Source organism: Aythya ferina (assembly GCF_964211825.1).
Source record: "Aythya ferina genome assembly, chromosome: 1".
NCBI lineage: Eukaryota > Metazoa > Chordata > Aves > Anseriformes > Anatidae > Aythya > Aythya ferina.
The window spans coordinates 192,358,302-192,371,604 of record NC_140296.1 but is presented as its reverse complement, the minus strand read 5'-3'; the positions used below and the strand labels follow the sequence as shown (position 1 = coordinate 192,371,604).

The 13,303-nt window shown below is 36.4% G+C and overlaps 1 protein-coding gene across 1 annotated transcript in view; it reads right to left on the bottom strand.

Moving 5' to 3' along the window:
- Positions 1-13,303, bottom strand: part of COG5 (component of oligomeric golgi complex 5) — a 183,057-nt gene that overhangs the window by 29,287 nt on the left and 140,467 nt on the right. The window lies entirely within an intron of this gene.

The following is a 13,303-nucleotide window of genomic DNA, read 5'->3' as shown; positions in this document are numbered from 1 at the left end:
CCCAGTGACCTGACAGGTGACTAGGAAGCCTCTGTAGATTTCCCTGCCCCAAAGCCCTTCTTTCCCTATCTGCCAGCTCAGTGGGTGCCTACTGCTGTCATCAGTTGGAAGTTTTGTTGTCAGGGGCCTTCACACCTGGTAAAATACTGATACAAGTTCCTATGAAGACAAATGCCCTGAAATAAATGTCATGAAACTGATGGGATTCAGACTGATGAAATCATCCAAATTTAAAACACTGTCCAACCCATTTCACTCCTAAGAAAGTGTTGAAGAATAACCAAGTATTACAGGAGGAATACAGATATTGTTTCTAATACAAATAATGCTGTGATTTGAACGTATTATTGACACAGGGAGCAATATAAAAATGAACTAGATGAAATTTATTAAGTAGTTTATTGACCCAAAAAGGACACTCATAGAACCTGATACACAAATAATGTGTCACCAAGAGGAACAAGCCAACTGAAGGCCATCTGACTTGCTTCGGCCTCACTTGACTGAGAACTGTAAGCCATGATCTCTGTGCTCTGACCAAATTCAGAAGTTGTGTAAAATAGTTTCTTTTAGTTTGTATTCTTCCCATACTAACGTGGTCACCCTGCCTCCAGACTGCAGGTGCCTCGTGTCTGGTCAGTATGGTATTTGCACCATTTCTGTAGACCCACCTTGGAAATATGCTTTGGAAATAACCAGATCAAATTGTCTAGACTTTACACTTTTCCATGCATAAATGATATATTTAATTTGGCAGCATGTATTGAGAGATGTTGAGAGATGTTGTGGTAATTTTTCTTTGGGTTAAATTGCTGTTTTCACCAGGAAGCAATTAACGCATAATTTAGATTAAGACAAAAAATAACTAATTCATTCTCTCCTGGGCTATAAAAAATGCTGCTTGTCTTTTTTTTTTTTTTTTTTTTTTTTTTTAAGAATGTTCAGATTATAGCTACTTCTTTTCCCATAATCTGTTTAACTTTGATTCAGAGTGATTAACTTCCCCTCTTGCAACAGGTGGCAGCTCAGAAGCGACACTGATTTGCTAGCTGTTTTGCTACCATTCCTTTCACAGATTACACATTTTGTGAAGAAGCTCAGTTTCACACTTAGAAACTAAGATCTTGTGTACATCTTTCATGACAGTTTTAGAGAACTCCATTTATTTCATTTCTCTGTTCTAAAACAGCCTCACAAACCCACTCTTTAAAGAGCAGGAAACAACATTGTAATTTAGGAGCACCGAGAAGATCTTAAATCAAAATAAGACTAAAGCAGTGCCTCTCAACAAAGCATTTGATCTAGCTCTAGGATCACGAGACTAATGTGTTTTGATAGCACAAATTGAACTCCAATTGTCAAGCTGACATTTTCAAGAATAAATACATTCCTAATAGAGGCAGCTGATGTGGCCATACCTCTGGCAGAAAACAATCAATCCATCTGGTGCTTGGCCTCCTGCCTGAGCATAACAACTTATTATAAAACACAGAATCCATTTGCAGAGTTTCTGAGTCAATAGGGCTTGGCTCTGGGATTTCTCCCATAAGCTACAAATAACTGGGATGGTTTACTGTTTAGTTTAATATTTTCCATATGGCAGAAGGAGCCTTTTACAATCTCTTTCCACCTAAGGAACACTGAAGTTTACCAGAGTTAGTTTGCTGTTTTTTGTAAAAATACAATGCCACCTAACAGCAAAACACGCAACAATCTGAACTCCACTAGCTATGCAAGCTAGTATATTAGTTACTTGCAGGACAATTTGCAAAAAAAAAGAAGAAAAAAAAGTGTAAGATTTAAATTAATGTGTCAGGGGTCAATGAGGTCCTTCATGGATGAGGATAAATTAAAATAAATGTCCTGCTTTAAAAATAATAAATTAAAAATTAAGAATAAATCATAAATAATATTTTGTTCTTGAAATTACTTCTAGTTTTTCAAAGAAGAAGATATATTTCTGGACATTAAGGAAGGAATAAGCTGTGAGTTCAGGCAATAATTTAAAATGTACATAAAAATATTTCTATTGCACCCTCAGGACATTCTTATAGCTTCCAGCATTTCTTTTCCTTTTTTATTTTTTTGCCTTCTTCAGAAATATGGAAATTTTATATGCAAGGAATATAGAAAAGGACTTCTTCTCGTGAAAGAATTCAAAATCTTATAAAAGCACAGTAATTCTTTTGGGAAGAAAAATTTGAAACTAACATGGGAGGGACAGCTAAGTCCTTGACCAAAGAAAAAAGACCCAACATCATGCTCACACTATTCATGCTAGAACAACGGTGATCATCAAACTGTTCCCTGAGGGTTCTTTTTTTTTCTACTTTAATATTCTCAAAAGTGGAAGAAATGGAAGGAAAATGGCAAATGGCCTTTCTGTAACAGAAAAGACAGGATTTATCTCTATGTCTTTGAATCATGAGAGACAAAAAGCACTGGGCAAAATAATCAAAAGTGAGTAATGGTTCATGGTCTTTAAAGAATGAGATGCTTTAAACAACTCCACTTTCCAAAAGCAGCTGGCACTCATTCACCTAAAACCAGTTTGTTCAAGGAATCTCAGAGAATCTGAAACCTAAAGCACTTGCAATCATTTGTCAGCTCCTGAAAATTATGCCCTCTGTATTTTTTCAGATTCTAGTTTATCAAACTGACTAATCCAAGTCTTCAAAGGATTTCAGGGACAATGTGTGTTGATCCTGATACCTCTGAGTGTAACAGTTTACTGAATTTTTTATGCTTGCCAGAATAATGACTGAGTTATTAATCACATTTTATACATCATCCCAATAACTGTTGGTCCCAACCAAATGCACCTCCAGAGGCAAAAAGCAGACACCCATCTGCAAGAGACACAAAAAGAGCAGGTCCAACATGATACAGTTCACCTACATATTAAAAAAAAAAAAAAATCAACTTATTTAATTACTAAAAAAAAAAAAATCAACTTATTTAATTACTACATCTAATTTTTTTTTTTATCCAGTCCATGCATTAACTGAGATTGTAATACTTCTATACTGTGGAAGTTTACAAAGGAGCTTTATTTATATTGTCAAACTCCAACTAAAGTTGCTCCAAAATTATGAAATTCCAAAGGCTATACAATACCAATATACATTTACCTAAATCTAGTTCTGAATCATAAAATTGAATTTGGTACGAGATAATTCAGAGCACACTAACAAAATATTGTAGGGACTGTGCAGTCTTGCTCTTCTTCTACCTGTTAGCAAAATTACATGCTAGATTTAAAGAAGTCTTCTAACCACCTTCCCAGCAAGATAAAATGAAGTGAATAGTATTCTCAAAGCTAGCCTTTTATACTTGGATGTTGTTGTGTTTTGTTTTTGTTTTTTTTCTGGAGGTTAGCCAGTATCTCTTAAAAAAAAATCACACATTTGTTATGTGAGTCACGATCTAACCAGCAAAAGACAACATGAGAATGAAGAAAATGTTTCATGAAGTTATTTTTTAATGTTCTCCTCTAGATTTTTATTTCAATTTTTAGAAGTTTAAATCCTTGATGTTGTTTTCTAAGTAACTTAATAGTGAGAAAGATTTTTTTGGGGGTATTTTCTGGACATTATAAGTAGCTTCCTAATGACTGTTCTTACAAAACTCTTGTGATCTTTCCATTAAAAAAAAAAAAAAAAAGAGGTCCTTATCTGACCTCTAATTATTTTCAAATTAGTCCCACTGCCATCTTTAGGTTTTATTCCTGTACCATGAAATAGTAATCTTTTTTTAAATTATTTTAGTATATAATAGCCTCCCACATACTCTATTTAAATACCTATTAATGAATTCCTTAGATGTGCCAAATACTGAATTCGTATTTTTGTGTTCTCTCACTTACATAGCACAGATCCATGTTTTTCAATGGCAGTAACACCATGTCTTCAAGGTACTAGTGTAATACAATTAGTACACGTTTCAGAAAGAAGTGGGGAAAACTTAATCTTTCACATCACTTACACCATTACAACTGACCTGTTATTTACCGAAAACCCTTCCCAAAGTGTCATTTCACTACTGTTCTTGACTACTTGTGAGCTCATTACATTTCATGCCTCCTTCCAAAGTTCACAATATTCGACATTTAGACAGGAGGACAGGATACATTTCCCTGGAACTGTCAGACAGATCTCATTGTTGGAATATGTTCTGAATAGTGATTCATTCTCAAATGAAAGCTCACAATTCAATATAACACCACCTAGTACAAGACAGGGACTAATTCTTGTAAGACCACATAATAAAAATGACAATCAGAAATTTACCTTATGCCATTAGAACAAGAACTCATCTTACTTTTCAATTCAAAATCATCACAGGTCTCATAAATCTGATAGAGTTTAAAGGTGGTGCCAAAACTGTAGTGTATGAATAGTATCTTCCTTTTACTATAAGAATCTGATCCCAGGAAATGTATTTTCTCTCCCTCTCCTCCCTTCTCTTTCCCACTTCATTGAATTATTCAGCTAGTTAAATTTAGCTATATCAGATAAGAGGATGAGTGGGGGAAAAAAATATACCCCAAACCACACAGTTATGTCAGTAAACAACCTAACAGAGATGCAGCTCACATCAACTCTAAGTTTCCTTGATAGTATAGCATATTTAATTCAGTGGACTTGTATAAATTAAATGAGCAAAACAATTTGGGGGGGGGGGGGGTAGGGTTAGTATAAGGTACATTTTCCCTCAGGAATATGTGTCAGTAAAGCCAGGCCTACAGACACGTTCCTCCATAAATGAGGCCTTAATTTTTTCCATTTCCCCAAGAAGGAGCCAGAATTATAGCCCTCCTACATCAACATCTTTCTAGCGACGTGTTACAGATATTTTTACTTTCTACCAGGCAGACAATGGAGATTTTTTTTAGTCTAGCCCCTTTCTTCCTTTTCATAGTCAAACACTAAGTATAGATAGAAAGGTTCAGAAAAAAAATCCTACCACCATGAATACCGAGAGAGGACTAAGAACCAATCCTTCTTATCCAGCTAGTTTATCTTTGCAGTATTTTAACTTCTAAATCACATCTTCTTGCATTCCTACATTTCTCAACAATTTCAATGATTGCGCCAAGATGTTCCAATATAGTCTCCGGATCCTTATAACACATTTAGCCTTTTAGATTCTGGACAAAATAAGCCATTCATATTGCTTACAATCTAAATAACCCGCTGAAAACAGCTTATTTAAATCTTCATTCCCCTGATCAAACACGACAGACACTTTTTCTTCGACAAATGACATTATGAAAATTCCTTGTAAAGATGCTGTCTCTTTCTCAGCTCAACGTTAAAGCTGAATTAATTGCTGTTTCTCCATTCCACCTGCCTGGCCTTCTAGCACTTTCTTTCTTCATTCACTTTTTTGCAGCAAGGTTTACAAACCAAGGAGAAGCATTAATTAATTAGAGATTTTTTTTTTAATGGTAAAAAAATTAAACAGAGCAGAGCACGCTTAATTGTAATCTCAGGAAGAGATTCCAGAAGATATGTGAAGCCGTAGCATGACAGAATTCAGCTCTCAAAACTACATCAACAAAGACAAACTGCAGCCTATTTTCTATTGACTATCATATATCAGATGCACCATAAACCCACAAAGAAAGAAATCAAGAAAAAAATCAAGATTAATCTGCCACAAAATCACAAAAAATTATGACGATGGGAGTGATGTGCAGAAAGTTGTCATCTATTTTAAACCTCAGTAATTACAAACTATTTTTTAAACACACTCCAAAGAAAGGATCAGCTTTTTTGCAGTAAATCTGAAAGACAAAAATAAATTTTCTAGAGCGGCGTAAGAAGAACACAGTCTGTTTTCTCACAATCTGCCTCTGTAAAAAACTCCAAAATAATCTATTCCAACCCACTCTAAATGGCTAGCTAGTGGACCAGAGATACTAGGGCTGAATATCCACTGAAAGTGGAAAATTGAAAAGATCATTACAGGTAACGGCAAGAGATTAAGCTGCTGAAGCAGCATTAAAGAACACTATAGTAGCTGAATGTACTAGTGAAGAAGAATTTGGAATCTTGCACCTGCAAATTACAAGTTCAAATATAAACTAGATCGAAGGATGATGAGGGATAAATTGTTTGGCTCAGTTTCGGTCTTAAAGGAGAGTGAGCATTTATTAAAATCTTTGTAAAGAGTATCACTGACTGTCAATCTTATCTGAAGCCTCAGGAAGGAGACCTGTGATAGAAAGGGCCTGAGAGAAGAGAAATTCATCTTTAAAACGATCCCTACAGTGTAGAGGTAGAACACAATGATGGGATAATGCACTGAGCCACACAAGTTTTGTGGGTAATACTGAAAATAAGAACTGCAGCAGAGCTGACTTTCCATGATATATATATTGATGCTGATCTTACATAATGCATTTGGTTCTGATCAGCATTACAAAGATCAGTGCTCTAAAAATATCTGAACATGACAGACAGATAGATGCTCCTCAGCCTATATATCCATCCATTACACTCACTAAAAATAGACTATTAAATTACAGAAGGGGTTGGTTGCACTGCCATACAAAAAGGTGTCATCTGAGCTGCCTCAAAGAAAGATTCGGCTACCAGAAGAAAGTGTTGAACCCTTGAACACCAGAAAGTCCTAACATTGAGGAGTTTTCTAGCACCCAGCCAGCAATATGTGGAGTTGCCAGCCAGCCACACCACCACAGACAACTGTGCTCTTTTCAAGGGCTAAAAATCCAGTGGAAAAAGCAAACACTATTTGAAATAAGTCAAGGATGGCTGACAAGCATTACTGACAGAAAAACATGTTTAGGAAAGAATATCTTTTGAAGTTCTGGCACTCTAAGAAAATCTTAAGAGCAGAAATGTTACTATAGAATAAATCAGCATCTCCCAACTTTTGCCTCAGAGGTTTATTTACATCAGAAGTAAGAAAGCATGAATTCCAGATGCAAGGAAAAATTACTTCAATCTGTCAGCATTTTAAGCTTCCTCTTGAACAGATTTTGCATGTCGCTCTCTTTCGGTCTCATTCACATCTTGGCTTCATCCACCGCAATAAATTAAACAGTACCAGGAAAGGCTCCTGGACTCTGGCACATGATCCTCCCCACTGCTAAACTGCTGGGACACTCCTTAGCAAGATTTTGGCCTGGGCCAACGACTGCTCTCCCAAATGATCTCCAGCCACGGCTGCAGAGAAGCAACACTGCAGAGATTATCCCCAGAAGGGCCCTGGCAGGCAGCCACCGTGTTGTGGAAAAGCAGAGCCCTCACCAGCACCGCGGCAGGCTGCTCTAGGCCAGCTGGCCTCAGTGCCCAGGAATGTTCCCGGGCACATTTCCTCCACCAGTATAGATGTCACCGGCCGTCCCATGTCGTGGACTGAGAAAGAGCAAGGCTAGGAGAGCAAATTAAGTTCGGAGTGTCAGTCAGAAGCCTTTGCTGACCTTGGATTCTCAAGTGACAAGGCAGACATTAACATAAACATCAGAGAGGCAGCGTGGAGCGATTTAATACACAGCCTTTCTGCAGCAAAAACAGACATGTTTTGCTGATCCTTGAAGTGAGGCCAACACTAATCAGAACAAGCCTCAATGATACAAATTTGCCTTCAAACAGATGAGACCAAGCTCATTTACTTACTCACATTTACTGTTCTGAGGACAGTTATATGTGTTTCTTTACACATCCATACTCAAATACATTTCAAAAACAAATTCAGATGCCTCAGAGACGAACAGGGAGTGACTGGGATATAGCAGCACTTGACTCTGAAGGAGGGGTTGAAACGACAACGAATTGTTATGTTTTTCTATTTTTCATGCTTTTTTTTGGTATTTACTTCCTGAAGCAATAAGGCACTAAAAACACCTGTGATCAAAAACACGTTAACTCATCATTATGATGGATAATATACTTTATACTAACACAGTTCCAGTTACACTATTTAGTAACAGTTAATTGCAGTGTAAACCCTCAGAACAAAGTTTAGAAATAATGTGTATTAGTTTTAATCATGTAATTTTTATGTCAGAGTTCCTTTACATTTAAATATTAGTCCAAGTAAATATTCAGAGCTGTTTTACAACACCTGAAATCCAGTTTCACCACTGCATTGGAAAATTATATACAGCTAATTCAAGGTTTCCCTGTTACTTCACAAGAATCTTTTTGTACATGGCTGACTACTTCCGTATTACTACTTGTATTATTGCCCCAGTACTCTGCCATTGGTGCCCATTCTAAAACCATATATAACATTACAGAACTCAGATATTTACTTATGTAAATGTAAACGAATCTCCATATACTACTGAGATCCCAGATAGTGAGAAACACCCTGCCCACTCTCTACTCTATCACATATATCAGCTGATGATGACTTTTCCCTCAAAACAAGCCAGAATTTAGATATCTACTTCTCCAAAGAAAAATCCCTACAATTTTCTTTGTGTGCCAAGTGTGCAGTAGTCCATTGTTTTTGAGATCAGAATGCCAAGTTCTCTCTCATTTTTCTTTTGGCATGTTCAGCACCAGAGGTCCTTAACACATTAAGCAGTTACCTTTGAAATATGGGACAATGTTTTTTGAACTTTGGTGTGGGGACTCTACTTTCTGAAGCACTCATGTCTTCTCTTTAATCTTTAATCTCAAGATCCACTTCTGTTCCTGGATCTTTAGCATTTTATCCTTAAATATATAAACTGCACCAAGTGTAATCTTATATTTTCTTAAGAAGGCCAGGGGAAAAAGTCCTCAAAATGTCAGGAAGGACTGTGCTCTCTCTCCCATATAGCTGAAAATTATTCAGGTAGCTTTTTTACACCAGGCAAATCTGATAATCGGAAAATCCCACACCCATTGCCCAGGGTAAGATCCTGATGAGAAGCCAAGCCTCTACCAATAGCTGTGGGCAAAGGATAGATTAGCAGCTCTCCCAGAGCACTGCCCACAGACTCATTCATCAACTTTTGTAAGATATATGACACAAGTCCAACCACATTTAGTTAAGAGAATAAAAAAAATGATTCAAATTCTCTATTTCCTTCCTCCCTCATTACACCCACTCTCTTTCTCCATCTTTTGAGTGCTTCCTCTTTATGATTGCTTACAAGTCTGACAGTGGGAAAGATCTCCATTATGTCATCTGCCTGCAGCCTCTCGTCTCTTGGAAAGATCCCTTTTTTTAGACAAACTTTACTGAAAAATATTACTCCATAAAATACAAATATTCCATTTTTAGGAACCTTCTCCAATTACAGGAAATCACAGCTCCCACTGATTTTAGCCTTATCTATCCTAACCCTAGGATAAATCTGCCTGGCGTAATAAGATCGTGTAGGTTCTTGCTTTGCCTGTACTGTTAGCAGACATGAAGCAACACCGTTACATATCCAAATGTAAAAGTGATTTTTAAGACAGTTGGATCCTCCAGAAGTTGCTAGCATAGCCACCCCCACCTGCTCCAAAACGCAAGTGGGCAACCCGATTTTTACAATCCTCCCTCTGCCAATTACTCTTGGCTTGTTTATTGCTCAAAAGATAGGAGGCCGTTAGTCTCTGTTGGTCAGGCCTTCCAGTGGGAGGCAGCAAGACGCCCTCCACAACATGGACAGCAAGACCAGAGGGAGTGCTGTGGGTCTCTGGTTGTGATTAATAAAGACAGTCTGACAGGACGACTGCAACTCTAGGAAAGAAACTAGCAAGAGGTCTGCAGGTTCAAAAGGAGGAGAATCACATCTCCTCTAAACAACTGCATTGTCATGTTCACAGCACAACACGTTTCATCTGTGTGCACTTGGTGGGTGTGTTAGTGTATTTCAGTCCACCCACACGCAAAGCTGAACAGAAATAGCGCAAAAGAACATACAGTACTTACATTTCCACTCCCAATATATGAGATAACTGAAATCATCACTCAAAAGGCAGAAAGAATGCAACAAAAAAAAAAAAAAAAAAAAAAAAAAAAAAAAAAAAAAAAAAAGACAATAAATACTGTTTGGACTAGTCCTGAGCTGGGAAGGGAACAGACTAGATGGCCAAGAGGGCTCTTCCATCTCTGTAAGGACAATGGGTCTCACAATTTATTTTTCTGCTTGTTGGCAAAAGCACCAATTTTGTAAACTTTCAGAGCTTTTAGCTCTCAATGTTTTCATGACTTCTCTCTGCAAAACATCCAGTTCTAAGTGTCAGAGAAATATCCCTACCAACAGTCAAGCCAAAACACAGTGACTGCAAAATTGCAACAAAGAGGTTTTTAATTATGAGCAAAACTACAACAAATCAAATACATTCAAAATTCCACTCAGTAAATAATAAAATTACAGGGAATGAACTGGGAAAATACAATTATGTCTCACTTCCAATAAACAGGTGACTATCATTTTCATATTTTAAAACCATTGAAAAGATTTCTGAAATCAATGAGGTATCTTTTCTGAAAACAGACAGCCAAAATCTTTTCACTTCTTGAATACAGAGTATTTCTGCAGAGTATCACCCTAGAGTAAGCGGTCTTCAAGTGGAGTGCGTGCACCACAAGTGTTATAAAAATGAGCCACTGGAGTGCAGGAACAAAATGTAAGAATTTCAATAGTACATTGTATTTAACTTGTAGAAATATACATATAATAGAAGTGCACAGTATTTTTACTGGTAGAGGTGCCTGACCAAAAACAGTTGGAGGCCACTGCCCTTGAGGATCCTGCTTTGCAATTACTGCTGCCATGTAAAAAAGGCAATTAATGAAGATGTTGGTGAGACAGAAGCTCTCTTTTCTGTCTCTTCTCAACTATCAATTATGTAACTGGGTCAAAACCTAAGAGGCAGACTTGTGAGATCTCATCTTTTGTTAAGTTGCATGGATTCTCAAACAAAACAAACAAAAAACATTCAAGTTTTGCTTTGTTTTCAGGAAAAGCAATTATAAGTTTCTCATGAATCTCTCCCCTCCCTTGTACTTACTGTCAGCACTTGATGAAACAGCTAATTTCCCTTATGTGGCCAGTTAAATATGACCATGTGTTACATGTGTCAATCAAGATGGGTAGACAGGTAACCTAAGGTACTTGTAAATGGAAATAGATGAATCCCCTTGAAAACTCAAATCAAATAGAAAAAAAATAGTGGTTTTGTTGTTGTTGTTGTTTTAATTTGGGACCCCTCACTTTTTATGAAAAAGTGGCCAATGAACAAAATCTAGCTCCGTAAGCAGAAGTTACATTAAAAAGTAAGGAGTGTATTACGACGCACAAATGTAGGGAAAAAAAATAAAAAATTTACTCTTATCCAGAATAACAGACCAGACTTTTAATCTCTTTTCTGATCTGGAATGACAAGGGCATAGAATTGGCGACTAAATAAAAATCTCACGATGTCTGTAATCATTGTAAGGATGCCTGGGCTGTGTGATTTAGGAAAACATGAGTAAGAAGAGACAAAATAGCAATACCAAGTACTCTTCCTCAGCATCACCTAATAAAAAACAGGATGGGTGGTGAGGTTAAAAGGTTATTGTCTTAATTTAACAGAAATATATTTTTAATTAATGCAGTGTATAATTATTCCTTCAAACTCTGCATAGTTAAGAACATCTGCAGTTACACTGAGTGAAACTAGGACAATAATTCTGAACACCTCATGGCATATACCAACCACATCAAGCATCAACAAGGGACTAGCGAAGCTAAAGATTCACCCAGCAGCAGAATAAATCTACCTACTGCTCATAAGTGGTTATTTATATCTTCTTTGTAATCATTTGAACTGGTTAATACAACAATAGGTTTGAGGCACAGCAACTGCTAGTTCCTGGCATTGGTAAATAGGAAAACCAAAAGCCAGCAGCATACAAAGTCACAAGCAATAGGAACAAATATTTGGGATTCATTGGAAAAGGCCATTTTTTCTTACTTGTTTTTGCTTTAATTCTGTATGTACAGACTGCTATATGCTGCTTTTACTCAAAGTTAACATCTTGGATCTTGAAAAATATTTTTCTTGTTATTTTTCCTGTCTAAATCTTAGTAAAATATAATTCTTTTTTCTTTTTTTTTTCTTTCTTTTTTTTTTTTTTTTGTGTGTGTGTGAAATCGTTATTTCATCTACAAGGAACTGAAAAAATAAAAACCCAACATCAACCAAAAAAACATTAAGAAATTCTAAACTATGCACAGGGCTGGCAAGCATGACACAGGACATGTGAGACAGCTGTGCTCTTCCAGAAAGGCAGCTGGAGGCTAAGCAAGATATTTTAGCACTTTAAAGATGACACTATACACCTATGCCTTGACAATTGTGTTGAATCTTTCCAGTTTTAATTTTTCAACATGTTTATCAGTATGAAAAGAAAAAAAAAAATTAAATTTAAAAATTGCTGTACAATAAACAATCTGTATTGTTTTACAATTTGTAGGCATATTCTTGAAGTACACTGATGTTCACTCTGCCAGTTTGACTAATCCTGTCTCTTGATTTTTCAAAGTTTCATTTTCACTAGTTTGTATAGTTTAAGGGTTTAGATTCCCTCTTAACTCTTTTAGTTTTACATTATTTTAGTTAGTCAACTAACACAAGGCCACAAATCATATATTCATCAGATTATTTCTACTTATCTTTTTTTCTCAGGGCTTCTTGAGAACTTGCCAGCTGGCTGATCACAAAACTATATATGCTCTTGAACAAGCCATTGGCCAGATTCAAACTCTTACAGAGGTGCTGAGCACAATAGACCCTGGTGCTTTTACAGTTACAGCTGATACATATGCCACTATTTGACTCTACACTCCAAGATAAATACAGATGCAAGCTTCTTTCCCCCCCCCCCTTTTTTTTTTCATGATGACTCCTGCCAACCTGAGCAAACTTCACTCCAAAATTATGACACCATAATTTGATCTCTTCCAACACAATTCATCCAACAGATGTGTTAAACAAAGAATTTGCTATTGAATTTCACATTTTTAAAGCTATTCAGTGACAGCAGGTGTCTAAAAGTTAAACAGAATCCATACTAACCTAACAACTGCAATGTTTTGTAGACAACTGTTGAAAAAAAAATGTTAGTGATTACCTCTGTCTTTGAATGAGCCATATAGTAAAGGAATGTCACCAGAGTCTGATTTTGTTTTCAGAATTAACATTGTTTAAGAGAAAATCTTGTTCACAAATACAAGTGGTTAGCAATTTCTTGAGGGTCTCCATATTGCAACAAAGCAATTTTTATCTTTCCATAATAAAAGCATTACATTTTAGCAACAGACGTCACTAGAAAACTGTTGATGTTAAAAATTATGATATTC